The sequence below is a fragment of the Macaca nemestrina genome, chromosome 14, assembly GCF_043159975.1.
Source record: "Macaca nemestrina isolate mMacNem1 chromosome 14, mMacNem.hap1, whole genome shotgun sequence".
NCBI classification, from domain to species: domain Eukaryota; kingdom Metazoa; phylum Chordata; class Mammalia; order Primates; family Cercopithecidae; genus Macaca; species Macaca nemestrina.
In genome coordinates, this window is record NC_092138.1 from 74,657,761 (window position 1) to 74,684,539 (window position 26,779).

The window sequence follows — 26,779 nt, forward strand, 5'->3', positions numbered from 1 at the left end:
GCCCATCTCTTCTGTCTTCTCTGAGTACATACCTCAAACCCCTAGCTTCACTAGCTAACTCCTAGTCTACTAATTATTTTAGGATTTTTTTCTAATTTCTAATCTAATTTTTAAAAACCATCTATGATTAACCCCATTCAAAGTCTAGCCTGGATTGTTTTACTGTTTGTCTAGCACTCTGCCATAGTACCCTATTATAAAAAATTATCAGACTGGGCTATTATTGTTGTTCATTATTCCATCTCTCACACTAAAGTGAGGATCAAGATCTTTGGCATTTTTATGATGTATTTCATGCATTTAGCACAATGATTGTAGACTCCCAAATAAATATTTATTGAATGACAGAAGGAACTGAATGTAGGATAAAAAGATATAGTTCTTTTCCTTTTGGAATTGAATGTTTTTAACATTTATTAATATCTCTCTAAAGAGGAGTAAATGCCATTTATTGTTTTATACACTTCCAGTGAATTCAGTTATGTTCACTAATTTATAGTTGTCATAACTTTTCCTGAGAAGCAGAGAAAAGAGGGAAATTACTATCAGTTTATAGATAAGCTCACTGAAGCTCAAAGCAGGTAATATCTCTTTCACAAGGTAGTGCCACCATTCAGATCCAAATCTCTTTTTAAAAAATCAACATTCAGTATATAAAGATGATTGTTTCAAAGGCTCAAAACTATAGTTCCTTATGTGGCATGGATAGAAAAAATAGCTCCATCATTATTATAAAGAATAATACAACTTAATGTGAAATGCAGATGCCCTCATTAGGTAAAATCCATAAAGCTGATATTATTTAAAAAACAAGTGTTTTCATTTTTCATAAAAACAACTCACAGACTGAAAACATCATTTCCAGAATTGGTTTTTTCTTCTTTCTCTGTCCAAATGTATTGAAGTGTTGAGAAACTGGTGGGTAATTGTTTTATCATTCATTCTAAACTCTATCCAGTGCAGACTGCATACATTCAAGCCAAGTATCCTCATGAAATTAATTTCAGGCTGGGCGCAGTGGCTTACGCCTATAATCCCAGCACTTTGGGAGACTGAAGCAGGCAGATCATGAGGTCAGGAGTTCAAGACCAGCCTGGCCAATATGGCAAAATCCTGTCTCTACTAAAAAATACAAAAATTAACTGGGCGTGGTGACACATGCCTGTAATCCCAGCTACTCAGGAGGCTGAGGCAGGAGAATCACTGGAACCTGGGAAGCAGAGGTTTCAGTGAGCCGAGATTGTGCCATTGCCCTCCAGCCTGGACGACAGAGCAAGACTCCATCTCAAAAAAAAAAAAATTAATTTCAGATTGATGTTGGTTTACTGTTTCAAGAACATTTAATTGAATATTTTAAATAAGACAGACAAAGCATTTTTATAAATAGGTAATAACACTGATATTAGTAAACCATAAAAAATCAACCTGCATAGGTGCCCCTCGAGTCTGACATCAGAGTAATAGTTCCATTTTATGAATTTACCATTTTGTTTTCTATTTGTAGCACAAGAAACATTATACCAACAATGAAAGAAATAAATAAAAAAGAAAAATATCTCACAATCCCAACTCACTAACAAATCTTTTGTTTTCATTTTTTATGTTCTTTGGGTCATAAGGAAACATGTTTTATGTGTTTGAAAGTATACTGTTCATTTTAATTTTTTTTCACTTGACGTTACGTTATAAACTTTTTTACATTGTCATTTTTCAAAATAACTTTTTTAAATTAATGGTTTATAGTCTACAAATTTATATTCGGTGGTTTACTGAACCATTTCTTAGTTTTCAAACATGAAGCTGCTTTCCATTTTTTTACTATTATAAATGAGTTAGTAATGAGTATTTTTACATGTGTTTTTCCTTTTTCCCTAAAAATAATATTAAGTCTGAACAATAGCAACAACATATCAAAAAAGGAACAATTTCAAGTTTTTGCTATTTTGTTTTTAAAAGATGACTACAACTTACACTCTCAGTAGCTTATTTGAAAGCACTAATTTCAACACAAGCTCACTTGTACATATATGCTAATTTAATAATTGTAAAAAAATACACCATTTGATTTTACATCTTTAATAAATAATCACGTTGGCCAGGCGTGGTGGCTCACGCCTGTAATCCCAGCACTTTGGGAGGCTGAGGCAGGCAGATCACCTGAGGTCGGGAGTTTGAGACCAGCCTAACCAATATGGAGAAACCCTGTCCCTACTAAAAATACAAAATTAGTTGGGCATGGTGGCACATGCCTGTAATTCCAGCTACTCAAGAGGCTGAGGCAGAAGAATCGCTTGAACCCGGGAGGCAGAGGTTGCCATATGGCGAGATCGTACCATTGCACTCCAGCCTGGGCAACAAGAGTGAAATTCCATCTAAAACAAATAAATAAATAAATAATCACATTAAATTTTGTGCCCTAAGTGGCTGTTTGTATGTGAATTTGTTGTCGCCCTGATATAAGGACTCTTAACACAATGATGAGGTCACAAAAGAAACTAGTAAACCTCTGGGGGAGAAATGATCCTACCCTCTTTTAGCCACTTTGCAATTGCTGTTTCATTCTTCAACTATGTCTGAAAGGGAGTTATATTATGCTTTATTCCTACCACAAAATCACTCATTCAATATTTTCTGATGTTGGAACATGATGTGTGTCATTTTGCATCTCACCTTATAGAGAAAGTATGGATACCAATTCAGATAGGGAAGGGGTAGCTGTAGTCTCCATAATTGTATACTTACATTGTTATTTCTATTTGACAAATAATCTAAGAAATCATATAAGTAAAATATGAAAAATATTGCACTTAAGAGTACCACTGAATTTATTCATAATTGTGTCCATCTTTAAGGCCAGGATTAACATATTGATTCTCAGGGGACTTTTTAAATGTGTTTTGGAAAAATTGCTACTATGTGTTTAGTTCCTGCTACATGCCAGACACTTCTACACATGGTATAGCTAATTATCCCAGCAATCCTATAAAATAAATATGCATCATCTCCATTTTACAGGTAGGGAAATTGAGACTCAGAGGTTAAGTATCTTGCCCAGGTCCATTCAGTACACTCCTAGGCTGAATTTCACGTTTAATGTTTTCTCTCTCTAACATCTGTGATCTTTCGCTTGTTTAATTATTTAATTCAAAGGTTAAGTATATTTTCTTCTCTAAATTCTCAATTTTCTATTGTAAATTTACGTTGATAGGAATATAATTTAACCCAGAACATTAATAAACTATAAGTAATTAAAATGCTCAACCAATAAATGTTTCTGATCTCAAACTAAGAAAGCTTTCTCTTTATATAAATTTTCACCTGGATGAAAGAAATCCCGAGGTAAATGAAATCCACTTTCTGGACCCAATGCTGTGTTATACCAACTGTGCTTTTCTGGACAATAGGCTCATTTGCCATTCTTTGAACATAATTTTTACCTTCTTCCTTCTGCACCTAAGCTCAGTTTTCAACTGCAAATCTCCTTCTCCAGTCATTAAGGGGCCAATCCAAAGGGCATCTTCTTTATGATAGCTTTCTTAGTGACTTCAAAGTAACTCTTCTCTCTCTAGAACAGCCATATGACTTTGTTCTATATTCTTCTACATCATTATTTCTATTCTGTGCAGTAAATGGAAAGAACATGGGCTTTAAAGGTGTCTAGGTGACTCAATATTCCGCTTTAAATTGTCATTTTCTTAAAGATCAATGTGTCAGCTATTTCTGTGTAACAAATCACCCCAAAACTTAGTGACTTAAAACAATAAGCATTCCTTATTGCTCTTAAATCTATGAGTAAGCTAGGTGGTTGGCTGGCAATAAGATGGTCCAATCTAGGATGGTCTCAGCAAGGACAGCTGGGCTCGTTTCCATGTAATTTATCAGTTTCCAACAAGATGGCCTTAGTTTCTTCCACATAGAAGTGACAGAGTTTCAAGAGAAAACAAGTGGAAGACCTCTTAGGGCCTAAGCAAAGAGAGAGAGAGAGAGACAGAGACTGACTCACTTCTTCCTTCACATTCTCTAATCACGAGGGCAGCTCAAATTCAAGTGGTAGGAGAATAGACTCCACCTCTTGATGGGAGAAGCTTTCAAAATCAGCATAATGGAGTATCTACATTTCAGGGTTATAAAATCAATAGGAAATTTTATTACAAAATCCTTAGCAAATGTTTTGAATATAATCTATACTCAATATATGCTAAATTTTATATCCCTTATATATCTTTGTCCCTCATGTCTTACATATAGTAGGTCTATAAGCAATGCCAAAATAATGGATTATAGAAATACATCTTTTGGAATACTCTTGGAAAACAGATTTTGAAAAACATTTTAATACAAATATGCAATCAAACAGGTACATTACTTCCTGAAAATTATAATTAATTAATTCAAGTACTAGAAAATATATAGAAAATAAATACCAATGCTAAAAGCCAAGACAAATTTAACCATTTTTCTTCAAAGTCCTCAGTTCCTCAATTTATATTTTTGTGTCATATGAAAAGTGGAAATTTTAAAAGGAGGTATCTGATCATACCGAATATATAATTTGTGCAGGGCCTATTATTTTTGGCAATGGATTTTATTTTATGGGAGTAAAATGAAGTACATAAATTCTGCATCACGTGCTGGAAAAAAATCAGTATAGCTACACAGTTCTCATGCTTCAAGGATTTTTACTGTAATAGAAATCTATAGGAACATAACACCTTTGAACTTCACAGCCTCGGTGTGTCTTAGACAGACATGGTGAGAATGCATTCAGCAAGTAATGCTGAAGTAAAACTCGTATAGTGTTTAGTAGCCAAACAAATGTGCTGATTTTATTTACAGTTTTAGAAGCCACCTTTTCTTTTCAAAGAGCCTTTAAATAATAATCTGCCTAAACCAAATGTCCATTTTAGAAATGGATAAATTAGAGCAAATTGAATATACCTGTGTTTTATACGCAGTAAAACTCAGAGTTTGGATTTGAGTCATATAAAAATGGATACAATTTCTCTCATTCAGTTCATTCAATGAGGGAATATAATCGCCTATGATAATGTAACACAGAACTTTTCTAACTAACCTAGTACAAATTCATATGTTTCTGTAGAACCCTGAGGTTGTGCTTTAGTGTTTTCAACATTTGATTGGTATTTTATCTTTTACTCATGGCAATTTTTATATATATTTTAAAAAAACACTCAAGCTTAAATATGCTATATACAACATTAAACTTTTTTAAATCAATGTTTTAAAATTATAAAGTAGTTCAAAAAACTCAGATAACAATATAGAGTACTATAATGAAAATTATGTACCTAGCCCCTATGTTTATCATATTGTCATATTATTCCACACTTGCCATAGTTATAGTTACAATACTCTATAAAATCCTTTATTTCCATTATCTTTGCTCCCACTCAGTGGTAATCTATTCTCACTAATTCCAAATTTATCATTTACAGTTAAGTTTTCTAATATTTCTATGTTTTTATTCACGTGTAAAAAAATCTATATTATGATTTTGCAGAATTTTTAACGATTTAAATGCTATCTTAATACAGGTATTATTTTCAAATTGCTTTGTTTTATTCAACATTATAAATCTGCGCTTTATTCCTACTAAGATATGTGTTGCTCTAGTTTATTTTTACTGTATGATTTTTACAGCATTTTATGACTATATCAACACAATTTATTTATTCTTCTGTTGATGGGCACTTCAAATATTTTCAATTATTCTCTTTTTCAAATAATTCTGCCATAAACAGCCTTGAACATAGTATCCTTTTGTGCACATAGAAGAGTTTCTCTGCTAGAAAAGGAACTGCTGAGTTGTAGGGAATATTTATCTTCAAGTTTAACAGATATTACCAATGTTCACTATGTATGAAGGTTACATATTTTTCTTTCTAAAAGAGGTTATGCATTTTCTTGTGATAATATAATGACACCTATAACCCACTGTGATTCTTTTTTCCTCTGGATTCAGACCTCAGTATAGTACTCATCCATGGTAACTGCTAGACTCTCTCCTCATCAACACTATGGGTCATGATTATACTATAGTGAAGAAATCACATCATTTCTTTCTGCGTGGTTTGCAGGAAAGAAGGCATTTGTTTTGTGGAAAGTAGAAATCAGGAATGTTAGACTGGGTACCTCTCTCTGTTGCTGTATCAAGGGAATGTTTGATTAGGTAAAGACTGACTGTATCCAAGTAAGTCCTCTGTAAATAGGCATACAGATCTCACAGGGCAAGGCTCTCAATATTTTGTAGCCTGGGAATCAACAGTTAAAACATTTTTACCCCTCCACCCCTGAATTCTCCTGGAAAGCCTATACATCGAGAAGCTCATCTTGTCTTTGGAACAAGACATCTTTGGTTTTCGATGTGTTACAGCTCAGGATCTAGCAGTTTTTGTTCCCCTTTCCCAATCCTACCAAAAACGATAAGCTTATTGGTGCCTACTGCCCTGATTCCGATCTTCCATATAGCCTCAAGTTCTCATGATATGTTAGCAAGACAATAACCTCTCCAATTCTCAGATACTTCATTTATTTACAAGAGAGGTAACTGGGAATCAGGGAGGAAATGTATTTTCTCAACACAGCCAGAAAGCAGCAAAACAGAATGCAACCTGCTCTTGCTTCTTAGCAAAATGTTCTTTGTACTATACAATTTATCCAAAATGACTCCCTTTAGTTTCTCTAGTTTTTCCTCTGAGACTTTTTCAGTATTTGCTAGACAAAATTGGATTTTGTAATGTATTCCTAGAAACGAGGTTATATAAACATGAACTTTAGTCTCAACATTATGTAGGTCTTCTGCATGCAATATTCTCTCCAGGGAAATACTATGTTTCGCCTGTCGAGACTTACAGCCACAGAAATTCAAAGTAGGAATGGACTCTCAAAAAGTTGCTCAATATTGTCAATTTCCAAATGAAACAAAAGTGAAAAATAAAATATAAAGAGGTTAAGTTACTTGCCCAGAGCCATGCTTCTAATAAGTGGCAGAACCACTATCATATTTTTTTCTGATTATAACAGTAAAGATAAAATAGGCCGGGCACGGTGGCTCAAGCCTGTAATCCCAGCACTTTGGGAGGCTGAGACAGCCAGATCACGAGGTCAGGAGATCCAGACTATCCTGGCTAATACGGTGAAACCCCGTCTCTACTAAAAAATACAAAAAAACTAGCCGGGCGAGGTGGCGGGCGCCTGTAGTCCCAGCTACTCGGGAGGCTGAGGCAGGAGAATGGCGTGAACCTGGGAGGCGGAGCTTGCAGTGAGCTGAGATCCGGCCACTGCACTCCAGCCTGGGTGACAGAGCGAGACTCCGTCTCAAAAAAAAAAAAAAAAAAAAAAAAAGAATAAAATAAAAATCCACTGTAAATTCCTACCACACAGAGATAGCTACTATTAAAATATAATTGCCTATTTTTCCAATTGTGTCCATTAAGAGGAGAATCAATAAATAAATTAATTGCAGTATTTATTTGATACCATAATAATTACTACAGTTCTTTTGGGTTTAAATTCAATTTGAGTATTTATTAGATGTGTGCCCTTGGGCAGGTTAATTAATTTACCTGGGCATCATTTTCCCCATAAATAGGAGAAAATAGTAGCGCTGTTTTTAAGATTAGATGTCATAATACATGATAACATTGTCTTCCAGTAATCAATATTTAGTGAAGCATAGCTAAATTATTTGGTTCAAATAAGTGAAAACATAGTTTGTGCTTCATTATAACAGGAAACATGTATTTTTACATTTTATAGTCATTCTGTTGTACCATATACATACATATATGCACACACGTATATACACTCTAATTTATATTTTAAAATGTGAATTGTATAGGAATAATTTTGTGTTTCTCTCCCCTTTTAAAGAAAGTGGATCTATCAGGTCAATCAGAAACTTAAGTTATGTTAACCATAATTTTATGCCAGGAATTGGCATCCTACTGGGCATAAACATGCACAAACTGTCATGTTCTGGAACAGAGAATCAGCTTAGTGGAAGCATTTAGATCACAAACTCAACCACACCTTGGTCTTCAGCAATTACATTCACATATGCATTATAAATTAGAAAAAAATGACAAAGTATAGAAATATAACATTAAGTATATATTTTAAATTGTGTATAAATATTAGGAATATATATTATATGCAAGAGTATATTTGAATTAGGAGTAAATATGCTGGATTGTTATCACTGCCTCTCTCTGGAAGTTTTTTTAAAATATACTTTTCTATATTTTATTAATTCTCAATATGAATTGTAAAACTCTTATAATAAGAAAGTTGCTAAAAGAGAAGTCAATCAAGGGATGTGTTCTCCCCTTTGTGAATTATTTAGTATATTTGAAACTAAATACCCTTTATATTTGGATACAAAGATGAATCTTTGAGTGTCCAACTTAGACTGATTTAACAAATTACATTGTGCCATGAATTAGGCCACAAATCTGTTTTTGCCTATACTGCTCCAGTGACCTGGTATCCAGTTTTCTCTTTTTATCTCCACTACTCCATTATCACCCCAAGAAAAAAATTTAACCATCCGTACAGACACAATTAGTTTCTGTTTCTGAACTAAGACTTTTAAAATTATCTACTGAAAATTGAGCACTTCTATCTTTTTGACCCACTGTAGTTTGAACATACATTTGTCATAAACCTGAAACAATTAGTTTGTACTTTTCCAAGTATATGTCTGTATCCTGAGATCAGAGGCTCTGTCCAATTGTCTTTGTTTTCCCAGTACTTGGCAGAATAAGTGAATATTTGTTGAAGATAGGGTTGGAGGGAGAGAGGAGGATGGAAGGAATAAAAGAAATAAGGGAGGGAGGAAATGACAAAAAGAGGGAGGTAGGAAACAATCAGATAAATATTTAGTGATGTACAAAGAATAGATACCTCTCATGGAGATTTGAAGCATCCCTGGGAATTCATTTGAGGTGAGTCTACTATTCATATTTTTTCCATGCATAGACATACTTGTCCAAAAGGCTGAAAAAAATTAAAATTAATGTCAGAGAAAACTAGGTGAATCTAAAAATTAAAAAATGAATTGTACATATTGATATACATGCTAGCCTCTGTAAAGAATTTTAGAATTTTTATAACACCTTTCAAATATAGTCTTCTTAAAATCTCAGAGAAACCCAATGACCTAATTTATTGCCAGTTTAAAATTAGGAAACTGAGGTTCCAAAAGGTAACATGATCTGTCCCAGTTTACGCAGCTAAAAAATGGCAGTTGATATTTTAGTAACACTTATCCAAAGTCTTAGGGGGCTTAACACAAACAAGGTTTATTTCTCATTTGTGTTTTTCCACCATGTATCAGCAGGGAGCAACCACATATTGTAAACTCTCGGCGACCCAGGCTGATGCAGAAGGCACCATCTCAAACATTACTAGTTATTGCCTCAGAGGGATGGAGAACTGACCATTTCACATCAGCAATTAAATGTTCCACTTCGAAGTGACACATGCCACTTTTACTAACAAACTTATTAGTCACATGGACTGACCCAACCACAACAGGGCCAAGAAATACAATGTTAGCATGTGACTGGAAGTGAAGAGAACTGAAAACTATTTGGCAATATTTTTACCTAGTATCTAATACTCCTAAGTGAGAATTCAAGTACTTTTTTGGTACAAACATAGAAATAACATGCTCTTAAAATTTCAGAATTCTTAAAACTCATGTACATTAAAATAAAAGTATTCTTATAATTGAATAATTTCTTATTCAGAAATAAGTTGGTCCTGAAGCAGTCTATTCTGAACCAGATAACTGCATGCAGTTTAGTTCTATCTGTACCTGCTTAGTCCAACTCTATTTATATTTTTATTTAGAGTTAAGACATATAAACATAATCTCATAAACTGGAGACAGATTATAGAAAGGGACAATAGGATTTCTTCGAGAGAATTTTATTCAGGGATGAAGGAATTGGTATGAACAGAAACTGACCTCTTTCAACATTTCAAGCTTTTATGTGTATCCATCCTAGCCCCCAGCTATAATTGTGTGTAAGACCAGGGAGGATAAAGGAGCTTTGTGTCAATTCCAAGGTCTGTTTCACTAGATAAGTCATGTTTTGAGACTCAAATAAGTCTGCTGTAAAGTAAGTATTTTTACAACTTAACATATCCTTTACAAGTGCAGGCATGCTTGTATCTTGGCAACAGTATTGCTGGTTCATGCCATCTTAGGCTACTGGAAACGGTGCCATTGTAAAGCCAAAACCGTTAAGTAGGTTTGGAGTCCAGCAGCTAGGAAAGCTTCATCAGACTAGCAAAAAGGGTTGTGACAAAAGAAAATCACGAAGAGCTTGTATTCAGTAAATAGTGCCGGTAGAAATCGAACCAATGCCAAAGGCACGGAGATGTAGCTTCTTGGAGCAGAATCTGTATAGAACAGTTGAGGTTAGTGCCTGTAGAATCCTGAATTGGTTAATAACAATTAGTTAATTTCCACAAAGATTCATTCACTATACGTCTACTAAATACCTATTCTTTGCAAATCATGGTCCTAAATTTTTCTAGATGTTGGACAACACTAGGTAAGCAAATAAATTTTCTACTCTCATGGAGCTAAAATTTAGGAGGAGGAGAGAAAATATAAGTACATGAGGAAATAAAGTAATTTTAGATATTCACCTCCAGGATGTGAAAGAAAGGAATCAAGGATGACTTCTAGGGTTTGGTGAATGGTTATGCCATTTAATGTAAAAGCATAAGAGTTTCATAAGAGTTCCAAAATCAAGTGTTCAGTTTGGGACAAGTAGATTTTGAGATGCTGACAAGATATTAGTGGAAATGTTGACTGGGCAGTGGCATTCAGGAGCTTGATGGACAGTCATGTGTCTGCACTGCAACAAGCACTGAATTAGAGGTAGGAGCATTGGTAGTGCAGCCTGGAGTAAAAATAAAGCTGGCATCCAGTGGCTGCCTGGACTGATTCATAGTTCATATAACCCATCTTTTGTGTACTCCCACAGACGTGTCCAATATATGCATATAAGTGATGCATCCCAATAACGTGTCCCCATGTTATTTTCACTGTACAATTTATTTCACAATTAATATTTAGTCAATGTCTACAGATAAGTGATGTTTTCTTAGGGGAGACAGTGTGGTATAATGAGAGGTTACTAGGTGTGAAGCCAAAGTGTGAAAATTCTCCTTCAATGAATAACTTGTTGCTTCAACTGCTGGAAGTCCTATTGGCAGACAATCTTCAGCTGTCAGCACCTTCAGAGATTGCTTCAGCCACAGAGAGCCACTTCTCTCAAGGTCATGCTCCTTTCCAGGGTGGCCCACATTCAATTACTGATCTATTGGTCTATGTGGGAATATTTATGCTGCGGCAACTAAGCCCAACTTGGGACCACTCTGCAGGAAACTGCAGTCTAGCCTAGTGGGGCTGGCAGTCATTAGGCCTTTCTCACAACTCAGCTTCTGCTCAGTCCTGCTGCTAGCCTCCCATTCACAAGTGTTGGTGCCAAGGGCACTCTTTTATAAATTCCCACTCACTACACACTATCCTGGCACCTGCTCTCTGGGGAACCCAGCTTGCAGCACAGAGACTATTTCTATTTTATTATTTACCGTGTAAATACACTTGTGGTTGTTTGACAGGTTGGCAACATTTTTGACACTCTTCCCAGAAAAGTCGAAATCTCCATCCCCCACTTTTGAAACTAGGTGGATCTTTGCTACTGCTTCAACAAACAGAGGAATATGGTGGGAAAGGGGGCTGTGTGATGTGTAACTTATGAAGCTAGGGAGCAAAGGACATGAGATTTCTGCTGGTCCCTCTTGGGACATTCATTCTGGGAACCTTTGGTTCACAGGCACAAAGTCCAGCTACCCTGAAGTTGCTCTGCAGAGATACCATGGAGAGAAAACAGAGGGTGTTATGTCTGAGGATCCCCAACTATTCTAGATCCCAGACGTTTGTGTTGTTTCAGACCAGGCACCAAACATGTGAATAAAGCCTTTGAGGAGCCCTCAGCCCCAGCCATCAATGACCACAACTGCATGAGAGACTCCAAACAAGGATTGACTAGCTAAGCCCAGGGAACCCTCAGGTGAGAAAAAAAAAAAAAAAAAATAGTTATTGTTTTAAGTCATTATTTTAGGATGGTTTGTTCACACCTATAAATAGTTATAACAATAATTAAATTATTTTAATTCTCTCAGCCTCAATTTCTCTGTGATATGGGAATAATTTTATTAAGACCTTCTGAACCTATTGCACTAGCAAGTTTTGGAAATAACAGTTACAGCATATGGAAACTTGCTTTATAAGCTGTAAGACACATTAATTAGAGGTACAGTTTATTATAATTATCATGATAAATCCTCATTAACGTGGAATGGAATATACAGAATACCAAAAAATAATGATTCCTTATCTCAAGGAGTAGCAATATTGGCTCTCAGTTTATAATCATTTATTCTAACCACAAAAAAAAGTAAACAGAAGGGTCTGGAATGGCAAAGGGAAAATGGAAATCAAAAATGGATTTAAAAGCAATAATGTAATATTTATTTTTCCTTATCTACCCCTTCTGTACAGCTCAGATCAAAAGAGTATTTTTAGGTATATTTGCAGAAGACAAAACTTTGTCCTCTCTGCAAGCTTCAAGCATGGAAATTTGGCACTTAACAATTCTCTCTTTTACATTCACTAAATGTTGCTCCTACTGCCCTCCTCTATTTGTTCTCTGCCCTACATATTTTGAATGCCTTTATCTCTAAGTAGATATAAACACCTTTAAAGAAATAGTCCAGGGATTCTTCATAGTTGTGCCCTAGGAATAACTGTCAGAGTACTTTGTAAACCGAAGGCACCTAACACATGTTTACAAAATAAACTCCAAAGATTGCAAATACAATTTTAAAGATACTAAAGGATCAACGATTACTTATTACTAATCTACTTTTTACTTAATTGAAAATTAGGAATTCAACTACCAGTTTAAATGGATTTTTCTTTTTTTATTTCATTTTATAGGTTCCAAGATTTCCGCCAAGTCTTTACTAGTGTAACCTGCCAAATATTCCAATTCTCCTAACTCCTGCTCCACCAGGCACATTTTGAGATTGCATTTTCTGAGCCCCTTGTGATGAATAGTTGTAGCAAATTCTGAGTATAAGTGATGTATATCACTTTGGGTGTAACATTTAAGTCATAGATCTAAACCCTCCCAAACTTTTTATTTCCTCTGGCAATGATTTGCAAGATTCTAGGTGGTAGCTGCCCCACTGACTAGCTTCCATAGTGACTATGAGCAGAAATACCTTCTCTTCTGACTTGATATGAACATGGAGCATCAACAAAAAATAAGTCATTGTTACTTTTTAAGCCCTTGAGGTTTGTTTTCTGTTACTGTTGTTCATTTGTTTTCTGTTTTTGTTTTTGTTTTTTTTTTCACAGCATAATTTCCTGATATAGTCTTAAGTATAGATAGACTATACACTTGGTGACTGAAACTGATTGATGGGTTTGGCAAAGCCTGACAGCAGAAGAATCACAGCCCTGGTACAATTTCTCTCCTTTCCAGTTATTTGTCAGTGGCATCTAAATTGGTTTAGTAAATCAGCACTAATCTTGAAATTCCACATTGTTACCACAGAGACCACAAGTCAGTACTTCTAATGACTGAGTCATATGCACTTTTATGCTTCCCAAAGTCTATGTTATTTCTGTTAAAATAGCCTATTGTATCTCAAATTATTCCTGGAGTTGTCTTAGATGAGTTCCCCAGAAACGACTCTGAGACAAAGATTTGTATTCGGAAAGTTTGGCTGGGAGTGCTATCCAGAACACACATGACCGAGTGAAGAAAACATACTTGTCCAGAGGGAGATGCTGAACTGCAGTGCAATCAGAACAAAGACCTTAGCTGATGGCACGGGGAGCGTTTAGATGGCCCTTTATAGTTGTCCTGGTTGAAACAAAAGGTATGGACTCTTGTGTCTCTGCATCAACCAGTCATTGGATACAGGTGACCACAGGGGAGGAAATGTAACTTTCAGCTAGGCAAAGCCTGGGAAGGAACTCAATGATGAGCTGTCACCAGCCAACACTCTTGCCAAATGAAGGAATTTATGCCTCTGTCCTGAAGAGAATTCTGCAGGATGCAACACAGTAACCACTGTAAAAGCAATATAAGTTTCTAATGAAATCTTTGGCAACCTGCCACCAGGTTATCTCCTGTTAAAACCATTACTACAGTTTCTGTCCACCATGATCTGTCCACTGAATTGCTGTTTCCCTGTCTCCAAGCATCAAATGCATACCTAACCTGAAGAATTCAGCTCAAACATCATCTAGTAAAATCCTCCAAAAAAAATCTCTCCTGATGATGTTACCAACCATGATTTTTTTTTCTTCTTGTGGACTTTCTTGGCATTCTATGCCAAAACTGTTTCATAAGTTTGCTTCATGTAAGAAAAAAGCCCTCTAAGTGGATGACTATGGAGCTGATGCTCAAACCTGAGGTATAAAGAAACCAAGATGGAGGTTGATAGAGGTGGGAGAAATAACTTGACATATTCAGTAGGGGATTCTTTAGGTCTCATTTGTTCCTCTAGGGTCCCACACAGATAACACTAGCGCTGAGTCCCAAAGTGTCCTGTAGTCTGGGGCTATGTTTTGTAAGCCAGATTCTTCTCTTTTCACCATACTGTATGAATTGCTTCCCCATTAATATTCCCAAGGGTTTAGTAAAGGATTTTTCTAAAGTTCCTTTCTTGACTTGCCCTTGCTTCAGAACCTTAAAAGGAGAGATCATTTCGATTCCTTCTTAGGGTTTTTGTGCCCCTTCCCCACTCACAACTGCATCCCCATCTGTTACCAGAAAGGGGTCCTGATCCAGACCCCAAGAGAGGTCTGTACAGGGACTGCGTAGACAAGCTATGAGGCCAGTTTTCCCAAAGGGCTTTTACTGGCTCTACAAGTTAAACATGCCATTCCAGTCAAAGTCTTAGTAAAATAATCAGTTTCTCCAATTGTGTCCTGTTACAAAAGAAAACAGATTCTTATTGCACTTATGCAAATAACTATATTATCATAAGTTAAGAATACTCACAGATGGTTTCCAAATTCTGGAGAAATCAGGCAGCAAGAAACAAATATGCTCCCAACTTTGTTCACAGGAGTATACTTGTATTAGTTCATTTTCATACTGCTATGAAGAAATACCTAAGATTGAGTAATTTATAAAGAAAAAGAGGTTGAGTGGACTTACAGTCCCCTTCCCTGGGGAGGCCTCACAATCATGGTAGAAGGTGAAGGAGGAGCAAAGGCATGTCTTACATGGTGGCAGGCAAGAGAGCATGTGCAGGGGAACTGCCCTTTATAAAACCATCAGGTCTCCTGAGACTCACTATCACGAGAACAGCATGGGAAAAACCCACTCCATGATTCAATTGCCTCCCAATGGGTCCCTGCCATGACACATGGGGATTGTGGGAGCTACATTTCAAGATGAGATTTGGGTGGGGACACAGCCAAACCATATCAATAATTTACTCAATTGTTAAAAGCTGTAAATAGCCCAAAAGAAAAGTTTTCTTGGCTCTGAGAAACAAAAGATCAGCAATGTTTTAAGCTAAAAGCCAAAGAAAGATTACTTCAGGCTTCTATTAGTTCAGTCCATGCAATTAACTCCTGTTCTGCTTGATATTCATGAACAGTTCAGCCCTCCATGAGAGTTCTGAAAGTTTTTCCTCTATTATAATGTCACAATCTCCATAGTTACCAGAAACCTGCATTCAAGAGCACCTGTCAAAGTCTTACAGCTGATTATAAACCACCTTTTGAAGAGGATCAAAATAAGACAACAATTGTCCATGAATGACAAAAAGTCTTAGGACAGCCACTATTAAAGCCACAATTGACAAGAAAATTTTGGGTACTTCTGTGGCATACAAAAATTTTACATAATAATTATGACAATACATGTACTAAATCATATCAGAATTATAGGAGTTTCCCATAATTTTGGAACACATACCTAAAACTTATTTACACAAATAAATCTTTTGCTCCTTAATAGAGGTAAGACTTAGCTTTCCAAACAATCTGACTCTCTCCTTCCCCAGGAAAACAAAACTATTTTAATATTTTTTAATATAACATGAAAATCTTGTTCAACAGAGAAAGCCAAATTTCACCTTTACATTAACGCAGTATTGATGCCAAACCTAATTCTTAATAAAACCTTATAGACAAATCTATCCAATCTTAATCAGTTAGATCATCAGGTAAGATTCTCATAAACCTTTTATAACCCTTTACAATTTTTTGTTAAAGAGCAGATCAGTGTTGTAAGAAAACCCTGTTGTGCTTTTATTCCAATGTTCAATTTATGAAAAAACCTGAATACCCCCTTTAATTGTAGCTAATATGTTCACACACAGAATTTCTTTTATAAGATTAATTGTTCACAAAACTTCCACAACTTGTTTAAACCTTTATCTTTTTTCTATATAGCTTGAAAAAAAAATTTAAGCCTCTAAACTAGGCCAAAAAAAAATCCATATTCCCATGCCTTCTTATAATTTTTTTTACCAAAAACACATCACTGTTCTTACACACATTGCACGTAAAACTGTTTATTCAGTAGACTCAATTAAATGTTACAATGCTAACTGAGCAACTTTTATTTTTGGTGAAAAATCTGGTAAGTAAGGATTTTAATTATCTATCAAATGTGGAGCCTAAGACACTAGAGAGAAGTCCAGAAAAGGTCTTTTTTCAGCATAGCCAGGGGGGCATGGCTAACTCCACATGTTCACATGCCTTACCTGGAATCTAATGGCTCCAAAGCAGGTAAGTTATCAAGTTAAAGAAGCAGTTTATGATATTAAAGCATTTGGCAAACCTAAATCTGACTGGGCTAATTTAGACCAAATGTCTTTATTTTACCAATAATCTTTAAAACTGTCTGTAATTCCTAAATATTACTAAAGTTACATGAATTAAAAGGCATTTGTTTTTATTTTTCTGACAATATTTGCTTTAATTACCTATTATCTTTAAACCAATTAATCAGAGCTCTTATGTATAAACATCACACACACAACACATGTAAATATGCAGACAGACAGAAAATTCAGTACTTTTAAGATTTGCCATTTGCAAGTTTCTTAATTGGATTGCTGGCTTTAGGGTGGAGCCCTTGGAGGAATAGGACTGGGAAAGCATGCAGTTTCCAGGGCCTAATAAGCAGGCACAGCTGGAAGGCAAAACAGAGCCCCAAAATTAAGGGTCTCATTTTTATATTAGATCCTGGATCTCTGAAGAAAAGAGGGAATTAGGCGTGAGATCATGTCATTTGCAGGGACATGGATGAAGCTGGAAGCCATCATTCTCAGCAAACTAACATAGGAACAGAATACCAAACTCCACATGTTCTCACTTATAAGTGGGAGCTGAACAATGAGAACACATGAATACAGGGAGAGGAACAACACACACTGGGGCCTGTTGGGGAGAGCACCAGGATAAATAGCTAATGCATGTGGGGCTTAATACCTAGGTGATGGGTTGATAGGTGCAGCAAACCACCATGGCATATGCTTACCAATGTAACAAACCTGCACATCCTGCACATGTATCCCAGAGCTTAAAGTTAAATTTTTAAAAAGAGGGAATCAACCCATCTCCCATGGGAGTCTTATCTCTGAGTGGGGAATGGGGACAGTTTCAAACTTTCTAGGTGGCCAAGAACATGATTCTCTAATCCAAACATGCAAAGTGCCAAGTATCCCCCCATAACTGCCATTAGCCTCCCCAAAAGTATATTTCCTACCTAGTTATTACATACCAAAACTCTCTCATAATGCAAAGTAATTTCTGATACCCAAAAGTCAATAATGTCAGACATCACAATGCAAAACAGAGGAGAGCCTTAGATTTTGAGAGGGATCTATCTGATTTCAGGTTCTGGGTTTTCATGAAGAAAGCAGAGGTTTTTCCCCAAACAGCGTCTGTGGTGCTTCCTGTTTTTCCCAAGGAGTCCCAGGCTGTTAGAGCTTGAATATACACTTTTAATGAAGCTGACTTTTAACCATAGCATTCTTAAAATAAAAAAAAATCTCATTATCAGACTCTAGCCAGGCAAACAGCAAATACTTCTAGCTTTTGAACTTTACCAAAGGTAACCTCCCAGGTACTCAGAAAAAGGAAAATTCAAGAAAGGAAGTCAGAAGTTGTTCTACAGCACTGGGCAGTCTCCATTGCTTTTCCCAGAAGGAGTCTAGAGCAGCCAATTTTGAGCTTGCAAAGCCTTTTAACTGCTCAATATAATTTTTAGGGGTATGATATGAACCCCAAAGTCCCTGTCCTCTGGATGACAGAGACAAAGAGGAAGTACTGCCATATGGTTATAAGGTCAAACTCCCAAGAACATAAAACAAGACAAGAGGGAAACTTCAGTTTTGCTTTTGTTTTGTTTTGTATTGTTTTGTTTTGTTTCAGGGACCTGAAGCAAAGTTTGTAAGTGACCAGTTTGATGGGCTGTCTTGAACAGCAGTCTTATAGGGTGTATTAGTCAGGGTTCTCTGAAGGTATAGTACTAACAGGATAGATGAATAGATGAATGGAGAATTTTTAGGAGAATTGTCTCACATGATTACAAGGTGAAGTCCCACAACAGGCCATCAGCAAGCTGAGGGGCCAGGAAGCCAGTCCCAGTCCCAAAACCTGAAAAGTAGGGAAGCTAATAGTGCAGCCTTTAGTCTGTAGCTGAAGACCCAAGAGCTGCTGATGAATCACTGGTGTAAGTCCAAGAGTCCAAAAGCTAAAGAACTTGAGGTCTGATGTTCAAGGCCAGGAAGCATCCAGCATGGGAGAAACATGGAGGCCAGAAGACTCAGCCAGTTTAGTCTTTCCACATTCCTCTGCCTGCTTTTATCCTGGCCAAGCTGGCAGCTGAATAGATGGTACCCATCCAGAATGAGGGTGAGTCTGCCTCTCCCAGTCCACCAACTCAAATGTTAATCTCCTTTGGCAGCACCCTCACAGACACACCCAAGAACAATACTTTGCATCCTTCAATACAATCAATTTAACACTCAGTATTAACCACCACATGGGGGCTTAAGCCTGTATTCTATCCTAAGGTACACCTTCTTCTGACAGAACAATATGGAAAGACAAATTTATAGGACAAAGTACCCCAAATTCACTACAGCTTAAGACGAACTTAATGGAAAAATTCTTTTTCCTATTAATTAAAACTTCACAAGAAATAAACAGTGATATTTATCATTCCTATAACTTGTTTGCACAGACAGGCCAGCAGTCTGAATGGTAAGAACCTTACCGTTTTGCTGGCATGCCAGGCTTCTGAGTTCCCTTTCCTGAGCAGCCCTAGTGACCTGTCTTGTGGCATCATAGCCCAAGGGGCCAAACCACAACACAAAGGAAAATCACCTTTTTCCATTTCATGAAACCATAGGCAAAAGCCTCTCAATTTTGTAAGATGTCACCCAAGAGACTGCATGGGGTAACCAAACTAACATTTTCCAAACCAGCCAGAGCAAAATACATGTGACAAAACATAGATATTAGCCACTCTGCTTAGCACCCAGTATCAAACTGGCAAGGCTCAAACATGACTCTGGTTGGGCCTTGTCATCTTTGATCCACTCAAAGTGGTGTGGAATGATCTTCCAACCAGGAGTTTCAACATGTGGTCTCTGAGCAAACTGAAACCACAGACAGTTGACCTGAGTAACAGAAAAGATAGAAAAGGAGAACAGCATTGCCTGCAGCAGGGTGGGCAAAACGAAGAGCTCAGGGAGGTCAGAGAAAGACCCATCCATTGCAGAATCTAAAGTTCGGGTGGCCAATTGTCTCATCAGCTTTCAAATTTTCCCCATATCCAGTGATCCTATATACACCTAATCCTGTCACCCACAGCCATCAGCAAAGAGTGCAAGGCAGATTAATCCAAAGAGAGTAACAGTTAATATCCTATAATGTCAAATCCATTTTTAATCAAGAGGGACTTCTAATCCCCTTAATCCTAGGAAGGACTCTAACCTTCCTAATTTGGGCCTTGAATCTAAGTTCCATCAAGTGTCCTTGCCTTTTATTAAGAGAGGCCTTTAAGCTGTTTTAGGAGAGACTCTAACTCTCCTAAGTTGGGCATCTAACCCAATTCCATCCTTTAACCAGGTAAAATCGTTCCTACCACTTACCCAAAGTCATCCAATTGGTGCTCTAATCTATTTCCTTTGGATAGGGAGTCTCCTTAGTTTAATCACTTTGTGGTCACCAAGAAGATGTTACCAGAAAAGGGTCCTGATCAAGACTTTAAGCGAGGGTTCTTGGACCTCATGCAGGAAAGAATTTGGGGTGAGTCCATAGAGTAAAGTGAAAGCAAGTTTATTAGGAAAGTCAAGGAATAAAAGAATCACTACTCCATAGACAGAGAGCAGTGGCATAGGCTGCTTGACTAATTATACTTATAGTTATTTCTTGATTATATGCTAAACAAGGCGTGTATTATTCCCTAGTTTTCCAGGAAAGAGGTGGGCAATTCCCAGAACTGAGAGTTCCTCCCCTTTTTAGACCATAAAGTGTAACTTCCTGACATTGCTATGGCATTTGTGAACTGTCATGGCACTTGTAGGAGTGTCTTTTGGCATGCTAATGCATTATAATTAGCACATAATGAGCAGTGAGGACTACCAGAGGTTACTTTTGTCCCCATCTTGGTTTTGGTGGGTTTTAGCCAGCTTCTGTACCACATTATTTTATCAGTAAGGTCTTTGTGGCCTTTATGTTGTGCCAACCTCCTATCTCATCCTGTAACTAAGAATGCCTAACCTCCTGGGAATGCAGCCCAGCGGGTATCACCCTCACTTTGCCCAGCCTGTATTCAAGATGGAGTTGCTCTGGTTCAAATGCCTCTGACACATCCGTGGCTGAAGTGGTTGTCCTGGTGTTAATTATTGAAGGATTCTGCCAAGGGGTAGGGAAATGTTAGAGAGTAAGTGTCTGGGCTGTTAGGTTTAACTGTCCTTTTCCCAGTAGCAATCCTCCCTACAGAATCAATCTTTTGTTATCTGTTTTAAATTTTATTTTTCAGGGAAGCAATGTTTTTATACTTTCAATTAAAATTATTTGTACATACATTTTATTTCCTCATGAGACCTTAAAAGTACTTGAGATAAAAAATTTAGGAAAATCAGTAGAAGCCTTAATTTTCCTATTTGCAAAATGAGTGGCAATAACTTTTCAAGGGCCCTTTTATCCATATTACTTGCTAATTTTATACAACTCAGCCTAAAATTATAGGATGTCACAATTCTAGACAGGTCGAGTGTCCTTAATCTCTGGTTTCCATATTAGTTTGCTGGCTGATATGCTGCCTATATCTTTTTGTTATTTTCAGGTAAAATAACTGCTCTGGAAAAGAAGGCAAGAAAGTAAAACAAGGCAGTTTCACCACACCCATCATCAGGAACTCAGGGGCAATTTGACTTAAAGCAGGTTGAAATTTTAAAAGAAAAACAGAAAATGCAATGTTTTCTCATTTGTTCGGTTTCCTCTTTAAACAAGCACACTCTATCTCGCTAAAGATTTCCCCCTAAAAAGAAAACACATTGCACAGCTTGACCTATAATTTAAATCACAATTAAGCTTCCAGTTAGAATGTATCTTCATCATAAATCTACTGTAAATCCCCCAGTGTTCTGTTAAATTCCCTGAGCCTCTCAAACAGCAGGACCCCCGTTTTATTTTCCCTAGTTATAAAATGCTGGATTATAGCTTATTTATGAGTTTCATGAATAAGAAAAATTTGATTGCCATTCACAGAGAAATTCTCACCAGGTTATTATATTCCTGGATCCTATTAATAAAAATACACAAACTAAAAATTACTCCAAATTAGTCATTCAAGTAGAAATGCTTGCAAGACTTCTTTGTATAAAAAGAAGATGCCACCAAACAGCACTATTAAGAACATTTCCTCCTACTGCTCTTGGTCATCACTGCTACCTCTGCTAAATCCAATCTGCTTTTTATAAACATTTATAAATCTACCTTTTAGCCTGCTATAGCAATCCTTCCTGAGGGACATTGCTGTTTCACTAGAAATTTACTCCTTATGAGCAGTGCCTAAGCGGTTCAGATTTTATGTTCTTGGCCTAAATCTGGGTACCCATTATAAATCCAAACTCGACAGAGAATGTCCAAGCATCTGGTGAAATGGGTCATCTGGGGTTTCAAAGATTTGAGGGCTTCCATAGTCACATGGAAAGGACAATTACTTCAGGCATGAAGACTGATAGGTACTCCCAGGGTAGTGTAAAATTGTTGCAGAAAGTTCTGCTTTATAATCAATAAAATAAGAATTGATATTTACTACAATATAAGCTCCATACAGCAGAAATTTTTGTAAGCACTCAATTATTTGTTGAATGAGTGGATAGAGTTTCATCTCACCTCTGCTCTGTGATCAAAGCCTAGTTCCAAGATCCACCTTCTTCATCTATGAAAAGGAAATTACATGTATTACATGAAGTAACTTAGGAAATGTGTATGGAACTAAGTATAGCACAAGTATAAATCAATATTTTAAGCAATAAAATTACTTTCTAATAATCATAAATAATTCAAACTAAGTCTAAAATAAAAGATTATTTAAATCCTTGAAAGGCAACAATGGGGAAAACTGTTGTCTAAAAATTGCAAGCATTTTCTTTCTCTTAAAATGTGAAGGATTAAATTTTCAGGCACAAAAAGCTTTTGTTTTTGTAAAGTCATCTGAATGGATATTTATTTACACAAATGTAGAACGATGGTTCCCAGTTGCAATATACATATTTTAGACATGTAGCAGCAAATAAATGAACTGCTTTGCTTTATATTTTAACATAGTGACATTAATGTAAACAGGTTTATTTTTAAAATATCTTTCTTTTCTTAGCATAAGGACAGAAAGATGTTTTTATTACGTATGTACCTAGACTATTCCATGCCTTACATTATTGCTTGTCCTTATGAAATTGCATGAGTGTTTTCCCAAAGAAGTTGCCCACAGGAGACTGGGAGAGGATACTGGCAACGGTAGAAAAGACTTGGAGACATGATCTTCATCATCTATTGACAAAGGACATAAAAGAGAACATGATTTGGACTGCTGAAGCCTCACCTGAACTCCACTGTGGATTTCCTACAATTGCTGTTATTTAAAAACACATCATCTAATTCTCAGAAATGTATTGATGCCACACATTATCATGGTCTGAAGACCCTCAGGAACCAAAGCACAAAACCACACTCTTACGGTGGGGTGGAGTTTGGGGAGAATGGACTATGGGGAGTGGGGAGACCAAAATATAATGCACAGAAGTCTATGAATTCCCCATTTCCCACCTACTTATAATGGGATAGAAGTGGGAGTGGAAGTCAGTGTGTGGAGATAAGGCCAGCATGGGAAAGGGAAGAGAGAGTGATCAAGGTAATTCCTGAGTTTCTATACACATTAATGTTTGATGGAGTATGCAGGTAATTACCTAGGAACTTAAATGTGGGTAAAAATAACAACAAAATAACAAACTTTCATCTGAAAAAATCTGGAAAACAATAGTTTCTGGTTTGGAGAGAATGACCATTTTTATAATCTTTGTATGTTCATGTAGTTGCTCATCCCTTCAACTAGCACTTATGGAGCACAACTCTGTATCCAGAATTGGACTGGATGCTGGGTTTATAGGCACTTACAAGGCAAGACCACTGACATCAAGGTGCTCACAGTGGGAGACAAACATATAAATAAATGCATGTAACAGGAGTCTGTGTAATTAATAAGATAATACAAAGGAGGGTTAGTAATTATACCTCGACAGCAACTAAGAAAGTGGTAGCTGAATTAGATTCTTTCAACCCAAAACTGCAGCTGTTCATAAAGCATGGAAGATTGTTTTTACTTTACTGGCAAAAAAAAAAAAATTGCAACCAGAGGAAAATAATATGGTGCTGAGAGCCCTCTGAAGCATACAGCTGGCATAAATATTTTGTGGCACATTCCTTAGCCTACTATCACAGTGGTCACTGATAATCTTATACAAATAGAATATGTTGATAACAGGTTTTTTCTTAAGTTTTCAATATTAGATTATTGAGAAATGATCACTACAATGAACTCACTGAACCTTAAAATACTATTTTGTGAAATATATTGTATATTTTCAAGTATTTTTTCTTTTTTAAACTCTTCTTTTCTTTCTTTTTTTTTTTTTTTTTTTGAGACGGAGTCTCGCGCTGTCGCCCGGGCTGGAGTTCAGTGGCCGGATCTCAGCTCACTGCAAGCTCCGCCTCCCGGGTTTGCGCCATTCTCCTGCCTCAGCCTCCCGAGTAGCTGGGACTACAGGCGCCCGCCACCTCACCCGGCTAGTTTTTTTTTTGTATTTTTTAGTAGAGACGGGGTTTCACTGTGTTAGCCAGGATGGTCTCGATCTCCTGACCTCATGATCCGCCCATCTCGGCCTCCCAAAGTGCTGGGATTACAGGCTTGAGCCACCGCGCCCGGCCTAAACTATTCTTTTCTTGTACCTTAATGAGCAAGCAGAAAATGAAACCCCTGAACTTATTCATATTCAATATTTGTTAAGTATCTACTATGTGACAAGCACCAATATGTATCACAAAGGTACGTCACAATGGGAATGGAGGTCAGAAGAAAAGTGTGGATAAAGGGTTAAGGGATTATGGAAGAGGTTGTAAGTAACTTAAGAAATGGATCAGATTTGGGGTTTAAATACATGTAGAAATACACAAGGGGGAGAAGTGAAGAGTCAAAGGATATTTCAAGTTCAGCATGTGCAAAGAAAGAGATGGAGAAGTGAACACCGATGCTTCAGGAATGATGAAAAGTTAAGATGGTGCATAAAATGCTCCATAACCTGCCTTCTGTGGATCTCTTACACTAAATCTTGATACTTTTTGCATCATATGTTATGTTTATCTTCTGTGCCATTGCCTGTGCAATCTACTCTATTTAGATGATTGCCTTTCACTCTTCATTTCTCCTGGGTAATGTCTTTATATAAGCCTTCTCCACTCAACTATGGATTCCTTGGAGACAGGCACACATCTTATTCATCTTTGATTCCCAGCACATAACACAATTCTTGGCACAATGCAGGCATTCTATAAATGCCTGTTGAATTCATTGATTCATCTATCCACCAACAAAGTTAGTGAGCACCTTCTTTTGTCATTGGTTGGTGCATAAGTTCACAACAGTTAAAAAAAAAAGGACATGGTAATCCAAAGAAGAGAGGTTAGAATTAACCTTGTGTGTAATTTTCACCAAAGGTTTATACAGAGGGAAGAGGTACCATTTTTATATAGAAACATATATATACACACACACACACACACACACACACACATATATATATATAAAAACTTTAGAGAGGGCAGAGTCTTGTTGAAGTAGAAGATTAAGTTAAGATATATTTGTTGACTAGAGGACTGCAGAGTGGTATAAGAGGTAGTGGAGATGTTAACTGCAGAAGCAGTTTTTGTTCTGTAAACCAAAAATTCTGAGAGTGAAGACTCTCTTTGAATCTAGTAAGAATTGAGTTTGGTAATAAAAAGGAACCAGTTGGAGGAGGATCAGGCAGATGTGTGTGGATTTCAAATAAAAAGTAACAATGGACCACCATGACAAGGAGAACTATGAAATGAGAATAACATTTGAGGAACAGAAGCCAATAATTATCCCCATAAAAGAAGGGGTATGACAAAGCAGAAGAGAGGTGAGATAGGTAGCTCTGGCTATTAACCAGCATGCAAGTGATAAAAGCCAAGGATAGCTGGAAAAACAGAAAGAAACAAATATGAAACAAGTAAGAATAGAACTTACTTTATGAGTAGTACATGAAAATTTTTTTTAAAAAAAAACCTCTGTCACCAGGCTGGAGTGCAGTGGCACGATCTTGGATCACTGCAACTTCCACCTCCTGGGTTCAAGCGATTCTAGGGCCTCAGCCTCCCAAGTAGCTGGGATTACAGGCACGCATCACCACACCCAGCTAATTTTTGTATTTTAGTAGAGATGGGGTTTCCATGTTGGGGCCAGGATACTCTTGATCTCCTGACCTCCTGATCTGCCCACCTTGGCCTCCCAAAGTGCTGGGATTACAGGCATGACCCACTGCGCCTTGTCGAAAATACTTTCTTAAGACCTAGTACCAGACTTCATTAGAGAAGTAATTACTGGTTTTTAGGAAAAGTGACTTTGAATATGGAATGTGAGCTCTGGAAGGAAGACTCAGGAGGAGCAAAACAAAGATCACTGATGTTCTTCACGAAAAGTAAATGAGAAGGCCTCCTCCAACATGGTTGACTGAGCTTTCCTTTATAAACTCATAGAAATAATGGATAAAATATAAGTATTGTTATATAAATCATATACAACCTTAAAAACAAAAAACAACAAAAAGGAAATTCTCAGTGCCCGAAATAAATTTTAAAAACTGAATAGCAGAAAGCAGAACTGATACTTCGGTAGCCCTCCAAAATTTTATACTTGGCCATATGCCTCAGGAACCAGTAGTTGGGTTTTAATGTCCAAGCACAAGGCTGAGCTTTAATGAGGCAGGTGAGCTGGAACTAAGTCCTTATGTAAAACCTAGAGCCTTAGGAATAGCCAGCCACTAGAACTGGAAAAAGGTAATCTACTAGTCTGGGGAAGCGATGAAGAAGTTTGTT

The 26,779-nt window shown here is 36.8% G+C and overlaps 1 protein-coding gene and 1 long non-coding RNA gene across 11 annotated transcripts in view; one reads left to right on the forward strand and one right to left on the reverse strand.

Annotated features, from left to right (window-relative positions):
• Window positions 1-21,913, forward strand: part of LOC105481004 (uncharacterized) — a 75,959-nt gene extending 54,046 nt beyond the window's left edge. The window contains exons 2-3 of one of the 6 annotated variants that reach the window (XR_011612748.1): window positions 11,880-12,116; window positions 21,447-21,913. The gene's annotated coding sequence lies outside the window, so the exon portion shown is untranslated. The other 5 variants (XR_986711.2, XR_011612749.1, XR_011612751.1 and 2 more) reach the window with 5 other exon arrangements.
• The window catches only part of LOC105481003 (uncharacterized), a 28,469-nt gene continuing 3,750 nt past the window's right edge, over window positions 2,061-26,779 (reverse strand). For 2 of the 5 annotated variants that reach the window (XR_011612753.1, XR_003017871.2), the window contains exons 2-6: window positions 23,043-23,158; window positions 22,502-22,547; window positions 8,926-9,018; window positions 3,438-3,618; window positions 2,061-2,372 (exon numbers count right to left, since the gene is read on the reverse strand). This is a non-coding gene — a long non-coding RNA (uncharacterized lncRNA). Of the gene's footprint in view, window positions 2,373-3,318; window positions 3,619-4,003; window positions 4,112-8,925; window positions 9,019-22,501; window positions 22,548-23,042; window positions 23,159-26,779 lie in introns of all 5 variants that reach the window. The other 3 variants (XR_011612755.1, XR_986706.2, XR_011612754.1) reach the window with 3 other exon arrangements.